Source organism: Cygnus atratus, chromosome 2, assembly GCF_013377495.2.
Source record: "Cygnus atratus isolate AKBS03 ecotype Queensland, Australia chromosome 2, CAtr_DNAZoo_HiC_assembly, whole genome shotgun sequence".
In the NCBI taxonomy this organism is placed as follows: Eukaryota; Metazoa; Chordata; class Aves; order Anseriformes; family Anatidae; genus Cygnus; species Cygnus atratus.
The window spans coordinates 30,919,803-30,945,944 of record NC_066363.1 but is presented as its reverse complement, the minus strand read 5'-3'; the positions used below and the strand labels follow the sequence as shown (position 1 = coordinate 30,945,944).

General features: G+C 36.3%; 1 long non-coding RNA gene across 1 annotated transcript in view; it reads left to right on the top strand.

The window, feature by feature from the left end:
* LOC118255867 (uncharacterized) overlaps positions 1-25,687 on the top strand; it is an 80,223-nt gene extending 54,536 nt beyond the window's left edge. Inside the window, exons 5-6 of the long non-coding RNA XR_007707785.1 lie at positions 19,308-19,474; positions 23,135-25,687. This is a non-coding gene — a long non-coding RNA (uncharacterized LOC118255867). The remainder of the gene's footprint in view (positions 1-19,307; positions 19,475-23,134) is intronic.
* Positions 25,688-26,142: the final 455 nt, after the last annotated feature.

The window sequence follows — 26,142 nt, the reverse complement described above, 5'->3', positions numbered from 1 at the left end:
ATTTAATATCCATCCCAGATATACTGCCATCTCCAAGCTTCTGGCAATCACTGTTATCTGTCACACTAATGTACTATACAGGAAATTTTTTTTCTGGATTTTTTTGGTGAAGAAATAATAAATTATTGGCATAGGTAGTTCAGAAGACAGACCAGATTTCTTACGCAGTGAGATATTATTGTGTTCCAGAGGCATCTGAAGGGAGTCAAACCTAGTCCATGCATATGTTCAATTTCACATGATGTGTTGAGGCCAAAATTTGGGGCCAGCTGCTCCTAAGTCTTTGTCATGTGCTTTTCTTTAACTGCATTGAACATTGCCTGTGTGTATGTGATTTCACTGCTGTGGCCTCAGCTTCAGAGCCATATATATGGTTCTTAGCCTCTCAGTAACTTCTTTAAAAAATAAAAAAGAAAAAGAAAATAGAAAAAATGTTGTTTAGAGTTAAGTCTAGAACAGCAGTTTTCTGACTTCTGGCTTATTAAAATGTGGTAGTACCAGAAAATATAATGTGACAACAACTGCCTGACTTTTGCGCTTATATGGGATAGACTTTAACGTTGTTTAAAAACTTAGATGATATAGGAAATGAAGCCTCCAAATGCATGTATTCTCATTGCATGTAAACTGGTACTTTTTTGTCACACATAAGGACAGACATTAAAAACAACTATATAAAGTATTTATGAGGTTTTGATTTACCACAATTATTTTCTCTGGCTTTTAGAGTCTCTGAGTAGTATCTTAATGCTAGATCATATTTTCTGACAACAGAACACCAGATACACTGTAATGATTTGGCATTCAGCCTTTTGGAATGAAGGCCAAAACTGGCTAAATAAATCATTTCCAATAGCAAGGAGCAATGATTGCATTGTAAACTCTGGATAAATCTGTGATATTACAGAAAGCAACTGTTTTGCAATAAATGGACTTGAAAAAAAAAAAATCTGTGGAAAAAATTTCCCGCACTGGAAAGATGCCAGTGTGGCATTATGCTACCAAAGTCTTCTATACTGTAGCAATTGAACATTTAATAATGTGACAAAAAGGTTTTTTTCTTGATTATTATGCTTAAGGTTGGGTGAAAATCCCAGAAGAGAGCAGTATTTAATAGAAATGTTAACTTTATTAATAACATATAAAACACATCAAGATTCCTGGTAGGCAATTCTACACATGGTTAAGAAAAGGCAGGTGGTCTGTGAAATAGCTTGGGCTCCTGCTATGCAGGGTTTCTATCATGAGAGGCAAAGCTACAAGCTGCTTTGTATTCAGCAGGAGACAGTGGAGTGAAATATTCACTGATGGGCATTTATTGCTTGTGAGACTGCAATTCTCAGAGGCAATGCAAGAGATCAGGGCAGTGGTGCTGAACACCCTGCAAGCATGTAGTGTTGGACAGGAGAAACAATGGGGCCCCATGGTGCTCCTCAGGTCAGGGCTGGGAGCGGAGGGGCAAGTGCCCTCTGTGACCCTCTGCTGTATCTCTTCTTGAGAAATTTCCCTGCGTTTTGCTTTAAAAAAGGCCAGAACCAGCTGAACAAATGTATGGCTATTTGGCGTAGCATGTCCATGAATTTCAGGTTAATAGTTCAGTTGCAGTGCAAAGTCAAAACCCATGTTCTCCTGATAGTATAGCCTCTACCTCAAATGAAATACTACTAATGATTGTTTTTTAATGTAATTGCATTGAATTTAAAAAAAAACCTTTTAGGTAAATATTATCAGTCAAAATGGAAGGACAAATCAGGATGTAGAAGGCCATACTGGAGTGGAACAAAACCTTTCAACTAACTGCTTGTAAAGCAAGGGCAAATTTTAACTCCGCGTGATTTATTACACCTCTGTTCATTATAGTCTGGAGTTTAGTAGCCACAATTAAAATTAGAAGGAAATAACTCCTCGCTTTGTGCCCTTCCATTGCCACTATCTCCTACAGCCAATGCCGTTGGGAGTTGCAGCACCGCAGGGCCAGCCTGGCATGCAGTCAGCAGAGGGCTGAGTGCCAAGCCCACTTGGCCTGGGCCCAGGCCCAGGCCCTGGCCTACCAGACTCGCCTTGTTGCAAGGGGCAAGTCACCAACCCCAGGAACGGGAGGTGGAAGGGAATCTCTCCAGGAAGGGCCACAGTCTGTAAAGCCATTCAGGAGAGTATCCAGAACAACAATCTCAGTGTCTTAATGGCTGAAGGATGACTAATGGTTGCCTTAGGCTGTGAAACGTCTGAAACACCACTGGGGAGTGTATCAGGACAGGACTGGTGCTGTGGCACTCCAGAGACTGTGCGTAAAAACTTACAATTACAGCTTTAACTTGGCTGCTTCCTAAGTTATCGCCTTAGGTTTCAAACCTCACAACCCATCTGAAATGTAGTGATATCCCAGCATGATACACTTAGCACATCTGATTGTTTAATTACTATCCTCCCTTCCACACATGTAGGATCACAGTTTCACCTGCTCATGTGGCACCCACATGTGCTGTCCTGAACATCAGCGTGTGAGGAGCTTGGGATCACTGCCAGTCTGGTATCTTCTTCTCCTGCCTTCATTCGTGCTCTTTGTGCAAACTGCGGCTTCTGCATGCTGCTCTGCATACCTAAATAGAAATGCAGTAACAAAATAATCATGCAATTTGTGTAATACTTAGCTGAATCTTTGTTAATTGTGTTGAAAGTGAAAAGCATCTTCTAAATAAAAACAAGATAGCAAAATTCCTTGTGCAATAGTTGAATAATTATATGGAAAGTAAATATAGTTTTTGAAATCTGTTTTTAAAGCTTCCCATCAAGTAAAGGCAAATGGACTTTAAATAAATGCTATCATGATGGCTGTTGAATGAATGTATATCAAGTATTGCTCAATAAAAAAAAAATAGTATAGGTGTTTTCTCAGAACTATTTTAAAAATACATTTTCTTTCTGAAAAATACCCCAGAAATACTGAGTGCAGGTGAGAGAAGAAAGGGAAAATTCTAGTGGGAAACACAGACAGACTTCCAGGAATCAGGTACATGCAATATGTATTAATTAGAATAATTTGTTCTTGGTCAAAACCTACATACAATGAGCAATACAGAGAGAGGAATTGGGGTTACACTTTTGGTTCCTGTAAAGGTTCATTTCTATTGTTCAGGGACTTTGTGAAGTGTTTTTGTAGCAGGTTTCCTCCTCCAGCCTTGTTCTCTAGCAGGCTGGCAGCATGGATAGCAGCATTGCTTGCATTCTGGCAGCAAGGTGGGATTTGGCCTTTGTTTCTGATGCTGTGGCTCTGGTTTCATGTTATAATTCAGAGATTCAAGGTAAGGGGGCCAGAGAGTAGTTTAGCCTCTTTCCTAGGAGATGACAACAGAGTTTGCAATGAGTACTCAAGACTACACCTGAGCAGAGGTAGAGTGATTTAATAAAGTATGAGCTGTCTTGGGAGTTTGCATCCTTCCCTGTCTGTGCTGTTGCTCTCTTGCTGAATAATCTTTTCAGCCCAATGTCTCAGTTTCTTCAACTGTAAAATGGTCACATTAATAAAGCAGTGCTTTGCTTTCTCAAGTGCTTTGCTTTCTCAAGAGAAAATCTGATGTATAATAACTGGGCACCATTTATTTTTGTCTGGAATATTTTAGAAGAGAGTTCTGGTTTCTTGTGGTCCCATTGTCTCCTCTGTCATCCTTGAAATACTGTGAGGATGGTGTTTGTGTGTTTTTTATAATTTCTGCTTGGCTGTTTCAATCGCTAAAGGATAAATGAATACCCATGGTACTTTCAGGCCATTTTGAATACTTCTCTCAAGGTATTTAAACATGTATGTGCAGTGACATCCCTATCATGGCAGAGGAAGCTGTTTATATTAACATTTCAATATATTCATGTTGAATATATTAACGTATTCAACATTTCCAAGTGATGGCATGGCAAGAGCATCGCAAACATCCAACCACTATCTAATTGTGCTGACTAGTTATTGCTCATCTGATTATAAGCAGTGAATTGGTTAACAGTGTTGGTACTTAAATGTGCATGTTTATGCTTCAAGGCTGACACTCCAGTAAGATGAATGGGGGAAGTTAACTTTGCTTGATGCTATTGTTTTAGCTGGTAAGGATGAGGACTCAACAAGATGAAAGTATGTTGGTTTACATTGTCAAGGCTATCTTCACAACCAGAAGCTAGAAACTTCCTTTATTATGAGAAAACAAACACATAAATTCTGGGAAATAGAATAAACCCCTCCATTAATCTGCATGAAAGCCTTAAATCATTCAGATTCATAGATTTGATGCTTCTGGTAATTTTTGTTTCTTCTGCATTTGGACTAAGTGTCATTATCAGGCAGCATCATTCCTTGCATCCATTGATAGGCTAAGAAATGGCAGTAATAAAAACAGACACAGTGGGCCTCTATTTTCTTTGAAATGTAGCTTTTGGGAAATGGCAAAGAAGAAAAAAAAAAGTTAATAGAATGTTACCTTGTTCTATTCAAATCTGTTCAGAAAAAGAAATGAGGTTCTTGGCTCCCTTTGTCTTGTTGAACAATATAGGATATCTCATTTGATCTAATTTTACATCAGCTCCCCAACTGAGAAGCAGGAGCGAATGAGTTATGCATGCTAAACAGGTTGAGAAATGCAGATAAAAAATTATTATGTAATCCCAAAGCACCAAATTATATGACCTTTATTCATATTGAAATAATGAGAAGTATTTACAGAGTAACTTACTGTTCACCATCAGTAACGATGACAGAATCCAGGCTGGTTTTGTCTTGGCCCAGAGAACACTCACAAACTGCTGCTTTTGTTAGGTTTTACAGTTCCATTTTCATAGGATTAAAGGAACCTAAAATGAATGAAATTGTAGGATAGTGAATGATGCTGTGTGTTTGAAGATATCCACACTCCAACTTAATCACTGAATATATCTCAGTATATCAGTATCTCATCTGTACTATTACTGCTGGGATTTTCAGAGAAATAGCATGTAATGTCAGCTCTGTACTTAAACTGTAACCAACAAACCCTGGGGAGCTATCAAGTTATCAGTCTTTAGTACTGAAAACATAACACCGGTTTAAGTATAGCTACTCAAAATGGGTCAAGTTACAGCTGGGTTATGTTTTAGTGAACTAGAATTAATAGGGTATTTTCAGCCAAACAGGCAAATTCATAGATGTAGATATTTTTAACCAAGTTCCTGATTATATAAGCTCATTTTAACACTGTGAAAATTGGTTAGGTGTACACACATGCAAAAACACCTGTGAACTCTGAAGTTCCCAATTTTTTATTGCATGGAACCTCAAGCCAGAACTGAAATGCCAGCACTTCAGCATTCAAAGTCTGGATCAAATGTTAAGGTTTAAGATGCCTGGATTTGGAGTTTGAACCTTGTGTGTGTACTTTAGATGTAGATGTTACACACCCTCATCTAAGACAAAATTGGTCCTGTCAAAACTGAAATGATTGTGTGTCAGATATATGTTCTCAATTTCTAAAGGAAAGAGAGAGAGAGAGAGAGAGAGGGAGAGAGAGAGAGAGATCTTGACATAAGAGCTAAATCTGAGTAAGTTACTTTTGAAGCTATGGAACCATAAGCATCTTTGGTGGCCTGGGTAAAACAGTTAATGCTTGTCTCATGTACACTTTAATTAAATGTGTAAAGATAAATTTGCATGTCAGATCTGCTAACATAAATTGAGAATTTGAAGATTTATGTCAGACAGTATTTCACATTCACATTCAACATTTTTCTGTGATTCTGTAAAGATTATATCTCTATTTTCTCACCTGTTCCACTGGTGAATCTCCGAGAGACAGTGTGGTTTTGGCCCCAGGTGATTAGGGATTAGGTCTTTTTTTTTTTTTTTTTTTTTTTTTTTCCAAAGCACATAAATTATTTCTGGACCATTAATTGGAAAAAAAAAGAGAAACTAATGTCAGTTTACTGTTGATTCTGGAAGGAATAATGGTCTTCAGCCTCTTAAGTAAGTTTGTCACATGTCTAGCTATATAAACTTTTAATACAACTCAGTCAAAGTTAAGATCCAGAAAATTAGGTCTGAACTTGCTTTTTGTGACACTCTCTGAAAAATCAAAGAATACACAGATTCATAAGTGAATTACAGTGTTACTAATACAATTCTTAAAAAGTCAGTAGAATATATTAATACAGTTTTTCATAATGTTTTCAACTCTTTGTACATAAGGAAAAGAAATAAAAATTCCTTTTTTTTTTTATATTATTGGCTTTATACATGTGTATGAAATATTAATTTTGAAATTATGAAGCTTAGAACTTCAAAGGTTGAACAGAAACGTTTCTATGTTCTCCTTTCCAAATTGTACTTTCCAAAATGCAAGTAATGAAACGACCGCTAGAGCCAGTTTTAGGCTGTTTCTGCACTTAGTCTTGTGATGGACACAGATCAATTTGGTAATTATTATTATTATTATTTTTTAAATCAGAGATACTTACATACTCTTCTCAGCATATTTTCCTGGTAATCTCATAATTTTGGGCATAAGCTCATAATATCTCTCCACATCAGAAAACAGCTATTTCCATTTAGCTGGTGGGAAACTGAGGCACAAAGAGTGAGTGACCTTTTCCAGATTATGGTGGAGATCAGTCAGAGCAAGCTAAATGCTTTTGCACTGAGGATTAACTTCTCAATTACTATTTATCTATCTTTATGATAGTTCAAGATGATGAATTAAACTGCTAAATGCTTAGAAAACAAAATATTACTAATATAATTTGGTGCGTAAAACCAAACCAAACAAATTAAAAGACAAATGCAGGGTATTTCCATAGTTATCCTTATTTTGATGTGTGTTTTGGGGAAAGGAAGAGGGAAATTGTTATTTTTTTCCCATCAGAAATATCTATGTAGTTTGCCAATATCTGCCTTGGCAACACTTTACTAGCAATGTATATATTGGACCTTTTACGAAAATGGTCTCCCAGGATTGAGAAAAACTGTGAGCAATACTATGTGGCAGGAAACATTTAAACAGGAAAATATGAAATACAATTCAGATTTGATAAATTCAGTGTCAAAAGACACTCTACTTTGCAGTACTTAAAAGATATCTCCAGCCTAAAAATATGCTATTGATTGAGAAGAAAAATGAAGGCAGTGGTAGAAAATCACAAATGTAAAAACAAGAGTAATAGCAGTGAGTTTAAAACAGACTCTAGGGAAATATGAACAATTGATACAGGAAGCTGAAAGTATCTTTGAGAAACTCTGTAGAGGACTGAGGAAAATAAGAAACAATACATTAAGTATATAAGGAAAAAGTGATATCCCAGTAATGGTGTAAATCCAATATTCAGAAAGGATAGTAAAAACATGGATCATGATGTGCAAAAGGCATTTGTACTCATACACATCTGTAGAATAAGACAAGAAGATCTATTTCTATCTTGAAGCCAGTGGTAAGTATTTTCTATCCCATCAGTAGCTAGAAGCAATACTGAACAAATATTATTGTCTTTTGTTTAGATTGGAATGATCAGATAATAGTATTGATGCAAACTAAGATAGTTTATTTTAGTGTACTAATCCCTTTTTTTTTTTTTAATTTACAGAATGCTAGAAAAATGGCAAAAGACTTGAAAATATTAATGCTGGTATTTGCAATTAAAATTGTATTCAAAAAGCTAAAAGACTGACTAAAATGCAGGTACTAAAGAAATAAGTATAGGTGTGGAACAGTCAAGCAAGGAAATATTTCTAGTGTAGTCCTGTAAGGATCTATTCTTTGTCCAATACTATGCAGTATCTTCAGCAAAGTCTGAAAAATGTGAAAATGTTAATAGCAAAACTTATGGGTGACATAATCATTTGACAAAAAATTAGTGATGATGAAAGGGGAATGAGCTAATCTGAGTGCTCATTAGGATGGATTCATTAAAACAAGATATATTTGCATATGGTTAGACCTGAGGCCAAAAGACAAAGAATTTATGTAATACTGAATCCTCTAGAGCAGGTACTCTGGAAAAGACTTGATAATTTGAAACTGAGCTACCAGAACAATGCTATGATTAAAATGTCAGATGCAGTATTTTCATGTCTGAGCAGGGGAATATGGATGGAAAGGGTGATACTCCCGCTGTGTATGTCATTAGAGAGAGCATTCCTGGAATACTCTGTCCCGTTCTGGCAGTTATACTTTGAGAAGGACATTGACAAACTGGAATGAGCGCAGAAGAAAGTTGCAAGCAAAAAACAAGGCCTGGGAAATGTGCCTTATACTAAGCCACCTAAGAAATTCAATTCATTTACTCAAGGTTGTAAGAAGACTTTATAGACTTTATCACTGTCTGTAAGAACTTTCATGGAAAGATGTTCTTGACCAGTTCCCTTTAGTTTAATAAAATATTTAAAATTAACTGCTAATTATCAATTATTTTTGTTACTTGATCACTAGCTAATTAATAATAAAGATGGAACTACCAGAAATTTAAGTTTGACAATTTTGAGCTGGAAACAGAGCACAAATATCAAGTGATAGTAATTAATGTTTGGAATAAATTCTGACATACCAATGTGCTGGATTTTGCATCTGCTGCAATTCTCAAATTGAGCTGTGACATATTTTTCAGAAAGACACCCAGTCTAGAACAGATATGGCTGATTTAGAAATCATTGGATCCTGTTCTCTGATTTATACAGCAGGATGAAAAGGTATCTTTGGGCTATAATATCACTAAGGAAAAAGTAACCAAGGTACACTGGAGTAAAAAAGACAGCAAATATGTACTCCAAATGCCACTATCACAATAAAAATACAGTGGAAAGGAAAATGATGTTAAATGACAGAAGAAGGGAGGACTGTCTTTAATGCATAGCCTACAAAATATGTTTCTGCTACTGAGTCTGCCTCTGACTTCCTTATTTTGTCCAATTCAAGTCATTTTTACTCAGTATAGTTGTGTCTAGTTTGCTTTGAAACGTTGACTGGTGGGTCTGAATTAAGTTTAAAGCATGAAAATCAAACACAGTGATGACTGCAAAAAATACTGCATTTGATGTACAGTGGTTGTATATGCCAAGGAGGTGCAGAGTTTTTCTTTAGCTATTCTAAAAAGAGCTGGAGTGCAGATGGGTCTGACTGAAAAAAGTATACAAATACATCACATGTGTGTTTATGATCTTCTGTCCTTCTTAAATCAGGCCCTCCTTTGGCACTTCATTCTACTTCATTGTTCAATGGTAGTTTGCGAGTATTAGCGGCTACAATATTTTGCAAGGGCAAAAGAGGCTAAAAGCATTGAGAGTTTGGGGCTTGTTTGTTTGTTTGTTTTTCCTAAATGAAAGCATTAAGGTCTGTGATGAAAAAACTGCTATAGAGCTGCAATGGCACATGCTCACATTTACAAAACATAAATCATCTACTGCTATATAGCAGTCCTTGGGAAGGCCCACAGGTTCAAATGTGAATTGTATTTTGTATAGGTATGAGGTAAAATGTAATTCCATTGGCTCACAACCACACATAATGTTATCTAATGCACTATTTTTTAATTTTTTTTTTTCACTGTAATAGGCAGATGTCTTTTTAGTCATAAATATATATATATTTATATAAATATGGCACTGCTTCCTTTTGGGAATTTGCCCTAGTTTATATTTCAAACCGTCTTATTAAAACACCTTCTAGGACTGGTTACCAAAATGACTTCTTAAAAATCTTACTTACAGACGTTTTATGACTTCAGAAAAAAAGGATAGTGTTAAAATTGAATGTTTCTTCAAGTAGGCAGCCACTTCAACATTCTTTTCCAGAAAGCTTTTATCATTTACATCATTTGGTCTTTTCTCTGCTTCCTCGTACCTTCTTCTGCCAATGTTTGGCATTTGTTAAGCTTTCTCCTCTATTTAGAATATTTCTTGGGCTTGGAAACTTTCCAGGAAAACAAAACAAAAACAAAAACAAACAAACAAACAAAAAGCTTAAGAGCCTTCTGCAATATTCGATGAACTATTTTATTAACAATGAAAATACAGTTCTAAATGTGATTGTTTTTGTTTGTTCTGATTTTACATCCTAGTACATTATTTTACATCCTAGCACAGTTTTTGACCATTTCTGAACAGATTTGGCCTCATACAGAAAGTCTTGAAGGATTTAGTCTGTATCAGTTTTAAAACACTCCGAGGGTGGGAACATCTGGAAATAAACTGCATGACCCACTTTAGCATACTTTGCACCATGAAAGCTTGTATATTATTTCAGTGGCCCCTGGAGCTGCTGTTTTGGACAGTTTTGCTCAGCCTGGACCTTGAAATGACTCATCTCTCCCCCCCAAAAAAATTCATAACATTCAAGACATGTGAGGGTGGATTGTCAGCACATTAATGTGTAGGTCATTTTTGATTAAAGAATACTTTGCCCAGTATGGCCTGTATTCTTCCATTTTAGGCCACTGCCTCACAACGTAGCCATGAAGAAATTGCTTCCCTGTCTCACCAGGAGAGTCATGATGGCAAGTACCTTGCTCTTTACTTACTGCTGTGTGCTGTGTTAAAGGCATCTGTATTGAATCATTCATTTGTGTAGCAGCTTGTGCAAAGCTTAGTGAATGAAGCAGTGAGCTAATGAATGAACATTCCTACTTAAAACAGACATATATATCTTTCAAGTTGTATTCCTTCATCGTGATGGCATACCTCAGCCCATTGGCTCAGTCCAAAGTAAATCCATAACATGTCATAGCTGGATAGACCTCTGATGAGATTCTTTTCAACAAGTTCGCATACTGTTAAGTCATTATTTTCAAGGTCTCTAACACAGAAGTCCCTTGTTGAACAACTTTGCTTTATTTGGCCCACTGTGTGAAGGCACGTTTGAGTGAGATTTTTAATTCCCAGTTCATGAATATTATTCCAACACAAATGTAAATCTTTGCAAGCATTGGGCTACTACTCTGTATTCTAACAACATACGGAAGATAATACTGTGCCCTTCTTAATTACTTAATTAAAATAATCGTTGGAACAACTTTATATAGCTATATAATATCTTTTTTTTTTTTTCTTTTTTTTTTTTTTTTTCTGATAGACTTGTGTGGTTAGAATAAGTCATAGGGACGGAATTTTACTGACTTGTCAATGGTGGTGAGTCTTAAAGCAATAACTTTGGTAACAAAACACTATATTCATTCCCAGTTGGACAGAGTCTTGAGGAGGACAGAGACTGCTTGAGTGGAGCAGTGGTGCAAGCTGCTGGCAGGGCTTGTCCAGGGATCTTCTGGCTCCACACTGGGGAGGAAACCAAGGGGAGAGTGTTGATTGGCTCCCTGAGCCTCCTGGTTGAATCTAACCTGTCATATTTTTTAAACACCCAAGTGACTCCTGGTGTCTTTTAGGGGAGGTAATTTCTTCTAACATTTTTTTCCTATTGCTTTCTGACCATCTCAGTCCTTTTTTAAAGGGTTGCCCTTTGTAACACGGATGTGAATTGTACATAGGCTTAAAGAAAATTAACAGTGACTCAGAAAATGAGAATTATCTGGAAAAAAATGCATTCCTCTGGAATACAATATCATGAAGACTTGATTATTTCTTCTCGTGGAAGGGGCCAAGGTGTTTTATGATACCATACAGTTGTAGCTGAGATTGGCCTGTAGCCCAATCAACTAGTCATTCCTTTCTGGTGTATTTCTGTATTGGACTCATGCTGAAATGCTCACAGGAGATTTAGGTAACTCTCTACAAATGCTTTTGCAGGTAGTGAGTGTTAATATAATTTAAAAAATCTGTTGTTTTCCCACCCCTCTCCTACTCTTCACCTCTCTTTGTGAGAAAGGTAAATCATTCAGAGGTTGCTTTCAGCAAATACTGTTTTGTTGAATTTACAGGAAGGGCTGCAGTTCCTCTGTGCACATGATGCTTTCTAACACATCACAGGCATCTTAAATGAAAACCATAAAAAATGCACACAAAAACAAACAATTCTGTTTTCTTCCCAAAATATCCACACAGGAAAATGTTATGAAGCTAAGTATGCTAACTACAACTCCACTAGTAGTTTGTGTACAAAATTATGCCCACTTTATTATGGATATCCTTTTTGAAAGTGAGAGCATAAGACTTCTTCTTTCTTCTGCTATCACAAGATGAAAAACAAACAAACAAACAAACAAAAAAGCATATTTAGTCTTCAGCTGCCTACAGAAATGTCACTGATGTTCAGGATGATAAATTACATCCTTTAGATGTGCCATTCTCCTTTCCAAGGATCCATTCTCATTTTTTTGCCTTTAAAACCTAAAAGTCATAGCAAAGGCTTCTCACTTCATTCATCACTTCCACTTCCTCCATTTTGTGAGCATTTACATAGCATAAAATGCAGTGCTGATGGCACTCTGCTCTTTGTCCACATCTGAGTTTAGGATCAACTATGCTGATCTATCAATTAGAACTGCTATTAAAAAAATAAAATTCTTTCTCTACTGTTCTTATAATTAGCTATATGGAAATGAATTTTTCCCTCTCTTCCATATATAAAATTGCCTTGGAGGCGTTGTAACATTTCTGGATTATCAGCAATCAGATGTAAAAGGAGACTGGAAAGATGAGAAGTCTAAATCAACAGCTTCCTGTAATCTGGAATTAAAATGGGTGGAATATTCATAATTATTTACAAACCTGCACAATTAGGCATTGGGAATCATATTACAGCCAAGATCAAGTGGATAGCTGTGAAGATAGCCCAAGCCCAGCTTGACCAGCTCCCAGATAGAGTAATAAAGCTTGTGAATGAGGTGCCTCCAACAGAGTAGCTCTGTGCACACACTGTGCTCTGCAGCTCACTGCATTGCAGCAGGGCTCATGGCATTGGGGTGCACCACCAGCCCCACTCTATTATTTACTCTGTGCATTGTAAGGGTACACAGAAGGTGAGCCTTTAGGGGCCTTCAGTCTTACAACACTGTCATCTCCACTTCAGTGTCAGCTATACTGGATGTGAGCTAGACTCAGTAAACAATTTTTTGCTATGGCTAAAAAACACTCTCCATAACAGAATTATGGCTCTGAGACATCTCGTTTGGTTCTGAGTTGCTCTGAGGATTCAGCATTACAGCTTCTGGATTTGAAGTGGCCACACAAGTAATATATCAGTGTTCACCTGTGATATGCCTAAGCTAATCACTCCTCTGGATCCAAATGTGCCTAACCTGTTCTGCGTCCATGATAAAGACAATTATAGCTGGCAGATAACGCTGTACTCTTATGACAGTGAACGGACACTTTGGACACATATGAGAAGTCAACTCAGGAACCTTCCACTCATAATTTTACACAGAGAAGAGGAAAAACAAACCCATCTTAACTCTATTACTCTCACTTTCAACCTTGGTGTTACCTCCTCAGTTAAGCTTCCTGCGCATTTTGTGTTCTGTACCACGTGCAGCAGAGTCAGCCAGGGAGAGTAAGAAAACTCCTGATGCACTGCCCTAGAAGCAAAGGTACTTGCTCCTGTCAGACGTTCTCCAGGCCAGTAACATATCACTGAAAATGGACAATAGCAGACAGATGTTAATGGAAGAGTGAAGGAAAACAAACAAATGAACAAGCAAGTACATATTTGGTATTTCCCCAAACACTCAGGCTCCAGCAGTTGGTGGCTCAGGAACTTTTTCATCCAAAATGTTATCTCAGGTCTCACTCATCAATTCTGTGAGTTTAGTTGGTGACTTTTTGAATCCCTGCAAACTTTTAGTATCCACAACTTCTGTTCCATGTATATGAAAAACTACCTCCCTCTAATCAGTTCAGAGCTGCTACCTACTGCATTCATTTAATTCCCACTAGTTCCTAAGGTAGAGGAACTTTGTTTAAGGAACCACCTAAGTAATTTCAATTTATTTCTCCACCACTTTTTCTGGTTGTTATAGCTTTCATTCATTTTCCTGCTACTGAATCAGTTTATTGACCTGTGCTTCCACAGATCTCTTACTCCTGGATATCTAATATCATATTTGCTACCTTCTTGTCCTCCAGTACAAAGGCATTTTTAAGAGGATGCACTGCACAGGGCTAATACACATTCAACTCCTGCTTACATGATGAAAAGGGAGCCAAACATACTTCTTCCTAGGCATGAATGTCAGCCCTGATTCTGAGTAAAAATAAGAGTATGAATCCTCCTTCAGTTTTGTGAATCATACACATTGTTTCTTCTTTTTTTTTTTTTTTTTCACATGTTCATGACAATCATGTATTTTTCACCAATGGAATGCTGTGTATATTGTGTCATTTTGGGCAAGAGAAAATAATATGTTTTGGATTGACTAGAATCCAACACATTTTCAGGTTTCTTTTTTTCTTTATTTTTTCTCCTGGTTTAACTTGAAAAAAAAAAAAAACACAAAAAAAACTGTTATTTGCACATTGTAACTATTATTCAGGAAACAAATTATATCATTTCATTCTACTCTATGTATATACTGAGTTTTGACTTTTTTTTTTCTTTAAACTAAATATGATGTCTCAGTTCATCCATCTCTAAGATCAAAAATGCATAGTTCCAAAGCACTGCTTAGGAAATCTGTCTCAAAAAAGCCCAGGTGTCTGAGGAACAGTTTGAAAAGCAGAGAGACAGAAGAAACACAGGGAAAGGAACAATGTCAAAAAAGTGTGAAGACAAAAGGTCTGGAGGCAAGGTTCATGCTCAGTGTCATAGAGGGAATAGAAACTCCACTGGTGTCAGCTTTCTCTCTGTAATGCCTCTCTGTCTCAATTCATGCTAAATAGATTGGCACATACTGCTGACAGGCTATTATTTTACAATCCATGTGCTTTCTTACATATTTAGATAATTGTTCAGTTCAACCCCTTAGCTTGGTTATTGACAGGACATAATGACAATCCACATATTTATAGATTTGTTTCCTGGAAGTGTAACAGTGAGAGAGTCTTTTCTGGAGACTCTGGGGACAGCAGTATTGTCACAGTGGAGTGGGGAGAGCTGGCCTCTTTACGGGCTTCTCCTGCTACCAAGAGCTCTTTGGAGATTTAGTCAGCATGGGCTAGGGAACGGCTCAGTCTTCTATAAAGTAGGTATTTGCAATAGGTCAGATGAGCTGTGCTTCGAAATGCCTGTTTCTTCCAACTACAAGTTTGCTTATTGTCATCTATGCCACAAATGACTTAAATTACATGAGGTGAATCTCAGTTCAGGATGCCTAATCTTTTTACCACTTACCCTGTTTTTAACCTCTGTATTATTTAACCAGTGGAAGAGTATGCAAGAGTGTCTAGTTTTACTTCTGAGAACAAAAGTACTTCAAAAAAAAATCCCAAATGGGCTTTATTTACAGTTTGTCTACTTTCTGTAATAATGCTTTGGCCGTTTTTTAGACAGAGAAAGATAGCAAACTTTGTATCTATCCCCCATAACAGCAGTTATCATGAGAAGAGGACAGCAAAAGCTATCCAACTTGTCATTTGCAACACCTGACTTTCCAACACCACTTCATATGTCAATCCCAGAAGCATATGAGGAATATCTGTGTATGAGGACAAGAGTAGATGCAGGGGCTTGATTGAGCTGCAGATCGTTTATTTTGTTATATGAAGGAGATGTTACTAATAGCTTGCTTATGCATAAATATGCCATCAGAAACGGCAGTTTGCGATCTCTAGGGCTTGCTTAGTACAATATCATGCTGTCCTACACTACCTTTTTCTCTAAGTAAACGGCTTGTACTTCTACATAACTACTGCCCAACTAATGGTAGTTGCCCAGCTAAGTGTAGTGGGCAAGAACAGAGTTCTCACAGGACTGAGAACTGGATAGAACCAGGATAGAACAGGACTGAGAACTGGATAGAACTGGGTGATAGAACCTAACTGTATAGATCAGCATAAATTTCCTTGTTTTTTAAACAGATTTATTTTAAACAAATAAAAATCCTGTTATACAATACATTGCTGCAGTTTCAGTAGCTTGTTTCATTTTAACTAATCAATGAGGGATATACTGAAATAAATTCAGTTTTAGCAAAACTCAAAGTCTATCCAAGAAACCATCTTCTATTTCTTTTTAAATCAGTTAAATAGATATACATTTATACTTGGTGCAGATGAGCCATACCTTTTCAGTTTAGTAAAAAGATGGTAAGTTTCAGGTATTAAGGCTGTGGCAATAATCTTGAAAATATGATTTATGAGCAAAGTTTTACTAATGTATCTATACCCATCTGGTGAAAAATGCTGAAAACTTTTCCAGCTGAGGTGTTATGGATACCTTCATTCCATGGCTGCTTTTTTGTCCACACTTTTTTTCCAAGATGCAATATAATTCCACATTTTAGCCAAAGACTGCAGTCTTTTGCTATATAGACTGTCAGTTGATTCTTCGTCTTCCTGCCATTCTGCAGCATGCCAACAGTACCTCTTGCTCTCCAGCATTTTTTTTTTTTTTTTTTTGGAGAGCAGCTTAATTGCATTTGAATTCCCTGGACTGTTCTGTGGAGCCAGGTAGCTGATGATTAGGAAGCCAATCATCAGACTCCAAGATTTCAGCTGGAAGCTGCTGGAACAGGTTAAACAAATAGGATCTGTTGAAAAATAGAGCAGCAACAGAGGCAGATAAAGATGAGCTGTAAGACATTGCCTTCAAATCAGCTGGAAATCACTGTTTATCTGGGTGGAAACAGAATCTATACAAAGTTCAACTGGCTTTTCAGCTGAAACCTCACAAGGATTTTATCACCAGTCGGAGTCCTTTCTGTCTTATGCAGAACTTTCTATTAACTGTATAAGCTATATTTTTCCACACTAGCATATGTTCACAGAAATATTAGAACTGCCATATCTAATCAGACCAGTGGTCCATCTAGACTAGTATCCTGGTTCCAGATGCCTCAGAGGAAGGTGCAAGAAAATTCATAATATCATATCCCAGGGGAAGTATCTTCCTAATATCTGGCAGTTTTTGGCTAGCTATTGCCCTGAGCATGAGTGTTTATATTCTTTATACATTTTTATCCTATCTAGGTGTCATCTATCATGTATGTTCTATTGTTTGAACTATTCTCTACAGGTTTAGGCATAAAGGTCACAATAGGAGAGAGGTCATAAGTCACAGTAGATCAAAAGCCACAGCATGTCAAATGTTGTAATATAATTCATGCTCATGTATACAGCACATATATAAAGTGATAGCTCATGGTAAGGCATTGCCTCACATTGGTCTTATGGCTACAGCTCCCCTAAGAGTGTTATAATATCCTATTGACTTTCTTGTGGATTCGTCGTGCTGTGAATTATTTCTGGCCAGTGGAATGCATGGACTTACCTTTTGGGTATTACTTAAGCAGGCGTCTTGTGATTTTGCCAAAGATCTTTTTTGCAGGAGTCAAGGTGTGTATTGTTTCCCTAGTCCCAGCGACCCTCCAACCCCTACCAAAAAAAAAAAAAAAAAAAAAAAAAAAAAGGAAGAAAAGAAAAAGAAGAAGAAAAAAAAAGAAGAAAGGGAAAGAAATTGAAGATTTACACTTTGGCTTAAAGAAATATTGGGTATATGAAAACAGCTCTTTCTTTTTCCTCCCATAAAAGAACTGATCCCATGGTCTCAGCAGGCATATGCACATGAAGCCATATTCAATAAACCTTAGGTGCCACAATTTTTCTATATTTCCTGTTAAAGCAAGCACAGACAACTGCCACATATCCTTTTGTCCCCAGCATTCAAATCTCTTTAATTTCCTACCTGGAATCGTGGAGTTATTCACCTTTTTTTTTTTTTTTTTTCTTCCTCATTGTTATGTTCCTCTTGGAACAAAAAAGAGATAAGAAATAAAACAAAAAGCTCTGTAAATGATCCTTTTCCTAAGGACGCTTTACTCCTAACTGTTTGACTTTTCACCCTTTGGGTGCTTAGTGGAAAAGCCATTACTTGCTTGCTGAGGAAAATGCATTTAACGAATCACAAAATCATTCAATTATTCTTAAAAACACTTCACATCACACATCCTTTTCCAAGTAAACTGTGCATTTTTCACATTTAAATGGTGCATAACTGCCTTATACAATGTGTCCCTAGAGTTAGAGACATTTTAACAGAAAGGTTCCAGGAGTATACAGAGCATTTTGATATATCTTAGCATTAGAGACCTTGCATTAAAGATGCAGAATTTCCTCCTCTCTCTTCACTGTCTTTCAAGAATATTTATTCAAAGTTGCCTTACTGCTGTTGTGAAACGTCTAGCTTTACAGTATGCTGTGATCTGTACGCTCTGCTTTGCTTGGAGTGCTGCAGTACCACCCAGTACAAGCGAAGTATAATGCAAAGCTTTTAGCTGATGTGAAGCTGCAAAGTGTTTAAAGTATGTTTTTCTCTTTTTTCTTTCTTTTTTTTCTTTCTTTTTTTCTTTTTCCTTCTTTAAAAGAAAATGACAATTAATTTCGGAAGGGAAGTAAGAAACTTCCTCACAAAAATAGATTATTTTCAAATGTTATTGAGCTTGATGCTGATCTCTCACCACTTTTTCTCTGCTTTTACAAGAGAAGTGCTTTATGCAGACTGTTTTAGCTGTCATTTATGACATAATTTTTTACTTTCTTCTTTCCTCTTCTTTCTTTCTTTCTTTTTCTTTCTTTCTTTCTTTCTTTCTTTTTCTTTCTCTTTCTTTTTCTTTCTTTTTCTTTTTCTTTCTTTTTCTTTCTTTCTTTCTTTTTTCTTTCTTTCTTTCTCTTTCTTTCTTTCTTTCTTTCTTTCTTTCTTTCTTTCTTTCTTTTTCTTCCTCCTTTCTTTCTTTTCTTTTTCTTTCTTTTCTTTCTTTCTTTCTTTCTTTCTTTCTTTCTTTCTTTTTCTTTCTTTTTCTTCCTCCTTTCTTTCTTTTCTTTTTCTTTCTTTTCTTTTCTTTCTTTTTTTCTCCTCTGAGGTTTTTCTTAATGGACTTACATTGCAAGATGTCCTTTTCTGTATTTTATGAAAATGTATTTGCTTTACCCAACAGAATCAGGTGGCTGACTTGGTTTGTAAAACCAACTCAAAGGCTGCACTTCTGCTGGGGCAAATGAGAATCGGTCTGTTTATTTGAATACCAATATATGAACTGTACCAGCTAGGACCTGGCCTTGAATTTGTAAACTTTCCTGCACTTTTATATCCTTGTAATTGAAACAATTATTTTTTTTTCCATAGCAATAATAATTGAAAAAAAAAGAAAAAAAAAAGAAAGAAAATAGGAGAGAGTAATATTTATACAACAGCTTCAGGCTAATCTAGATATCTAACTTAGGCATAATTTTAAAGACTAAACCTAGGTGTTTTTCCTTCCCTGCATAGCTGGCAGAGAGACAGACGTTCTGGGGGCTGAGCTGGGGGACGGGGGGCGGCTGCAAGCCAAAGCACCTACATCAGATGTCTGAAGTAGACAGTGCAAATAACCCTCCAAACGACTGGACTTATTGGACCACATAAGAGAGAGAGGAAAAAAGTGAGGCTGGCACATGGTGAGTGTCCTACATATGGTATATTGTTTAAATGTCTTTTTTTATTTGTCTTTTTTTTTTCCCCGTTAGCGTTTCTCTTTCCTTTGTTGTTCCAGCTCTCTCTTATCTAGAACAGTAATTCAGAAATGATTGTGGTTGAAGAAAAGATTTTGGACCTATGCTATTCTCAAGAGCACAAAAAATAGGCAAAAGGAGTTTGCTCTCTCTCCTGTACTCTACCTCACTTAAACAGAACTGTATGTGTTTGTGCATAATTTTCCATTTCCTTTTATTTCTCTGGAGCCGATAAGGTGTGTGTGTATGTAGGGGGTTTAAATCCACTTTGCTATTAAATTTACCACCTTTCACCCCTCAAGACAGTGTTTTATATTCACTGAAATATCAATAAATTTTGCAATAATTAGAAATGATGTGTGTCAATATGATAGACACAAGCTTTTCATACTGTATGAATTCTTTCATGCCGGTCAAATCTTGGCCTTATCCAATGTAGCTTCAGGGGAAGCTCCCTTGTGTGGCAAAAACAGGCTCCACCTGGTTCCGATTAACATCGCACTGGTTGGATCTGCCCAGTGGTGGCGTCAGAAAATACGGAGCAGAGAAGCCCGCAATTGAAGCTGTCGATTCATGGCCTATAAAGCTCCTCTGTGTGAGGGGCACCACAACTTTCCTCAATTACTATTATTATTATTATTATTATTATTATTATTATTATTATTTAGAACTATAGCATAGATTTTAATGGAAGAAAAAGCATTTGATCTTGATTTAAAAACCTTCCAGTGTGTTTCTCCAAGTATATCTTCTGTTATACCTTTGTCACCGGACTGTAAAGTCTAGTGTTATCAAATTTCTCACATAGTTATTTATAAGCTGTGATCAAGTAGCCTTTTAAACTTCTCTCTGATAACCTAAATAGATCAAGCTCCTTGAGTCTTTCATTACAAGGAATGTTTTCCAATCCTTTCATCAGTCCTATTGCTTTTCTCTGAACCTTTTCCAATTTTTCAACAATCTTTTTTCTTGAGTTGTGGATGCACTATTCCAGAACTGGTTGCATCCGTGCCAAGGACAGAGGTAACACAACCATACTGTATGTTTCTCTAGTTCTGTGCCCATGGGTTGTATCAGACCCGTGTCTACCTTCCTGTGTTCAGAACTCTTCCCAGCTGACTATCTGTTCTGCCGTCTTTTTCAGACTGGCTTCAGGTTGTGGGCAGAGTCCCTACCTTGTAGCAGTGACATGCAGACTTTCTTATTAGAGCAGTACCTTGTGTTTGTCTGGTCTGAAATTTGCAGCTTGTTTAACTGCTGCTGGCTACAGCCAGTTTCCTGAACAATCCAGGTTCCACAGTGACTTGGCTCTCTATTTACTGATCTTCCAATCACTTAACTGAAAACTTCCTAAATATTTTCTCTTATTATTCATACAAGACTCACAGATAGATAAAAAAATTTCACAGGGACACACACTTGTTGGTCACCACTAAAGTAAGCACCGCTGATTATTATTCCCTACTTACTATATGAATGAGACTCAGATTTGAGTCAATTTAGTAGATACGATATTGACTTTAATGTGTTTTTTTTTTCAAGAAAATATTATGATTAACAACTAAAAGACTTTCCAATATTCCTCTGCATATTTAATACTACTGAAATTATGTTTATCCTACCAAACATATGCTTTTATTAAATGATATCGAGTTAGCTTTGGCATGATAACTCTCCATAAATTTCTGTTCTCACTGCTTTGATTAAAATGAGCTGATATTCCTAGAAATCCTTCCTTATTTTGCTTGAGATCAATGTGAAGTTGAAATGCGTATAGACATTTAAGTCATCACATTTATTCTTTTTAAATATTGACAATAATTTGTGCATAGTTCTCTGAAACCTCCCTAGTTCTCCAAGAGGTACTAAAAATCCTCACTAACTGTGCAGACAGGTTCTCTGCCAAATGTATTAAAATACCTCCATGCAAATTATTCAGGTCTACTGATTTTAAAAATGTCTAGTTTTATTAGCTGTTATTTAATGTTCTCCTGCACTACTACTGAAACACAAATTCATCGCAATCATCTGATATGAATACATCATTTGACATTTTTCCAAAATACAGAAAAAAAGTATTTGAGAATGCTTTTATTTTTTTTTTTTTAAAAAGTTATTACAAAAATCCTAGTACTTTCCATTTAATAAGGGAGCAAGGCAATTGTTAGGATTTTCTGTTTATAATATAATTTCAAAATGTATTCATATTGTACTTATCCTGTTTTCTCTTTGTGAACTTTGGCTTTCTTTATCAATGCTTTTTAATTCCCAGCTTCTAATTTACATTAATGGCTACATTTTCCCTTGCTTCTACATATTTTTTCTTTAGAAGCTGCCTTCACATACTTTCTAAGTCATCTAATTATTTTCAACAAAAAAATTAGGAGGTTACTCCTTGCTTGTTACTTTTTTTTTTTTTTTTTTTTGAGATGGCCATTTCTATTCTTTAGGAGCCTGAAGTTGTCATTCACATTTTACCTTTGATACTTTCTCTAAATAACTGGTGTACACTCATCATCCGTTTTGTAAAAGCTGACTGCCTTATATCACCGAATACAAACATTGGATTTTAATTAATTTGCTCATACCAAATTTAATCAAGTTCTAGTAATTAATGTATAATTCTCTGATTCTTCTTTGTCACACTGAAATCTGGTAGAAAATTTCTCTGTGTAGGATGCACTTGGGAAAATTGTCATTTTTTATTTATTTAATGTAGCTGATGTTTTATTATGGACACTCTGAAGTTTCCAGCTAATGTTAAGATTATTCCATAGTGCATAAGCATTTTTTCAATGTTAAGATATTTCATGACATGAAATACAGACTTTTAAAATTATTATTTAAACATTACAGCAATGAGAATCTTTTAAATGAGACATAAAATGTGAGATATAAAATGTCAGTCTGATATAACTACATTTTGAATGGTTACTTCATAACAGAGTGTAGTTTTAAAATTATTGACACAGTTACTGAGAGGTGTGAAAGATTTAGAGTACAGAAGCAGGTTTTTGTTGCCTTTTTTTTTTTTTCATGTAAGAGTGAAGTCTGAACCTAGATTCACAGTGTCCTGTCATAGACTATTTATAACATCATATGCAGATTGCTCACTTTAATGCTTTGAGCAGAAATACATTACAGACCAAAAATGCAGCTACAATTATAACGAATTATAGAATTCTGGAAATGGGGGCTGAAATTCTAGCCTCTTTGAAGTCAGTAGCACTCAAACTGTTAGACTTCCAGCAGTTTTCTTCACAAAGCGCTGTTCCATATTATAACAATTTAACTTGCCACTAGCTTCATGGTGAAGTTCGCTAACTGGACCATAACTCCCAATTAACTCACTCTGATATAATTCTATTCTTTAAGAGAGTGAAACCTATTCAAAAGTGTTATTAAATAAGAATGCTTTCAGGGAATGCATCTCCTAATTCTTGCTACCTAATTTACTAGAAACATTTTTAAAGAGGAATACGGCATTTCTGTTTGTGTAGCAAGCAAACTATTCTTAATGACAGACCTGAACTGAATGCTTATGATATATGTTTCTAATTTTAGGTATAGTTGCCTTACATTTATTCGGTTTCATTTCTTTTACAGTTTATCTTGCCTATTTAGACAATCAGTTCTCCTGTTCCGTGCACAGCACCTGACATACAAGGGCAAAGATCTCAACACAGAGCCTATTAAATTGTTACTCATGATTCAACTGGTCACCATGGAAAATTAACTATTAAGGTTGTAGGTATTTTATCAGCAAGAACACAATGTATTACCTGTTTCTAGCAATTCTATGCCAGTACCTTATTAAGGTGTAATACTGACGTGTATATGACAGTTCTGAAAGGAAACACGAAACATATTTGAGGAATACAATCAGTGTTAAATGGATTAACAATAGATTTGGCTTTAATACAATAAATCCAGAGAGACTCTGAAAGCACAGGAACTAGCTACATTTTCTAAGCAGATGTATTTCCTACTATTTAATGTATATAAAACACCTGAATTGAATTTGTTATTGGTATTCTGTACCATGAAGAGAGTAAGGAAAAAAATCCATACTACCATTCATAAGCATAATGTTAAATAAAAGAAAATAGTGTCTCGTACTTGTCGGACAAGTATTCACAATAAAATCATTATTAGAGGACATTCATTCAAGCAGGAACACTTGTTTGATTTGTGAGAGGCCAAGGCTGACTAGGCCCAATGACTAATATGCCCCGTCACCAGTACAAAATAGTCTTCCAGGCAATATGTTTGGGAAACTGGACTTTTTCTGCTCATGCTCTTTCTGATCAGACTTGTCTTTTTCTGGCAGCTTTTGCCAGCAATCAGATTCACTGGAAACATAAAAGAGAAAATGATTGCTGGAGCTATGCTGAACAAGCGGAGCGTTATCTTTCTTCTTGCTCTGTTTGCCCATGTGCACAATGAAAGGAAGCTGGCAGAGGTCCTGATCCAGGAAAAGGATTATGGCCTTTATCATCAGACAATAAGTTGAGCAAATTGCAGACCACAAACTACTTCTCTTCGGCATACTGCTGAAGGACTCATGGCTGAACTCGGTGCCTTAGAGGTACTAGGAGGAAGTACAGGGAGGTCGTAAAGATGAGTAGCCAGAAAATGAGGGATGCTTATGAAAGGTCTGCTGTTGAGCAGTGGGCAGAGGACAATATAGAAAAAATCTAAAATTCTAAAGCTTTAATGTCTTTATTATTTTAATTAGCTTCAAAATTTGTAATAATCCATCATACTGTTACTCCAAAGTCTTTGTTGTTCACCTAATAATCTTCCAAAGGGGAGTATTTGACACACATGTGACTAAAGATTGAGATATGTGGATTTTCAAATACATACAGTGCAGCCAGTAACTAAGAACAGGACTATTTGTTTAATAGTGGCTCCATTCATTATAAATAAATGAAAGAGGATTTTAAAAGCAGGGAGTTAGAAATAAAGACTTCCACAGCCAGGGAAATAAAATCTTTCTGCTCTTAGTCATCTTTGTTATCAACCCTACCTTAAAACTGCTTCAAGGGGTACAGAAGAGAGGTTTTAGTGTTATACCCTGTAAAATTAAAGATTGTAAAGCAGAACACTGACATGGTGACTGAACCCCTTTGAGCTTTTGAGCTGGTCTTTGGAACTTTGGAAGGAGTCCAGATTTTTGCTAACTCTTTGTTTCCAATCCAAAATAATCTGGAAATAATAGCTGTAACAGGAATGATAATAATGTATACCTGTAATAAGGATCCAAACTGGCTGAAATATGTCAGTTTAGTCTCTGGTACTAGTGGTATGAACTTTGCTTTAACGTGATTATTTCATATGATTTTTTTTTTTTCAAATGCGAAATGGTTTGAGGGCTGTTTAAAGTATTTTTTTTCCAGTGTAAATCAGCAGACACACACAACAAAAGGACTGAAAAAGACTGAGCAGAAATCTAACCCTCCAAAAATCTTTGTGGGTAAACTGTTTCCCTAATAATCCCTCATTATATAAACACCTAAATAAGATATCTAGAGATAATTGTCTGAAATTCTGACAGACTCAGTACCTTTGAAGATTCTGCAAAGCTGGTCTACTAACAATGGTTAACTGATTGAATGAGGCAACAGGGAATTATGAAGACTGCTTATTTTTCTGAATCCAGAGGTTTTATTCTTTTCCCTACCCCTAGCTTCAGAATCACTTTTTCCATACAAATTGGCATGGTGTGGTCAACTTTCCCTCTGATATTCCAAATTCCTGATACTCTCTGTGTGGGGAACTGCCGCTCATGCCAAAGGGATGCTTGGCTTGTTGTGCTCTCTTGATAGATACTTCAGCAATGCTGTTAGATTAAATAGCAAGGGACAGCAGAATTTTAGTCACGATCCATCAGGCGGATCTGAGAGGAGCCGTTTGCCCTGAGAGAGGATAGACTTTCGAGACATATGGTCCTATAATGGGGGGGGGGTGGGGATTTTTCAATTCCAATCCACCCATTCCGGATGAGAGAGACTGAGCTAATACCCTCGTGTATGGTGCAGTGCATGTAGCTACGGAAGTAGCGTTAGGATGGAATTTATGGACTCTCTAAATTGTTTGCCAGGAAATGTTTACTAGCTATGCACAATAAACGACTGTGAAAGCGTATTCCTGTGTTTAATATGATATGGTTATTTCCTTATATTTGGGCCATACTATTATGATACCAATAAAGGAAACTTAAAAAAATAAGAAAACAAACAAGCAATGTATGTTCATATTTATGGGACTTAATTTGGGAAAATCTGATGGACTACAAATTGTACAGGGTAATCTTACTGCGTGCACCCCTGGATACACGCCATGCCTGCCATATTAGAATTTAAATGTATGACTTATTTTTAGAGTGAAATATTCTCATCATCAAGCCAAGGTATATTTTAAAAAAGACTTTTTACCACAGCTGCAGGGGTTCACATGTATTATGTACTTCATACATAATGAAATTAATGAACATGTATACAGAAAGACAACCTACCTACTTTCCAAAATGGGCACACAGCTTCACAATTTGGAAATTCATTAGGCAGTACTTGATTGCAGGCTGAAATCTTGGAATTTTGCTATGGGAT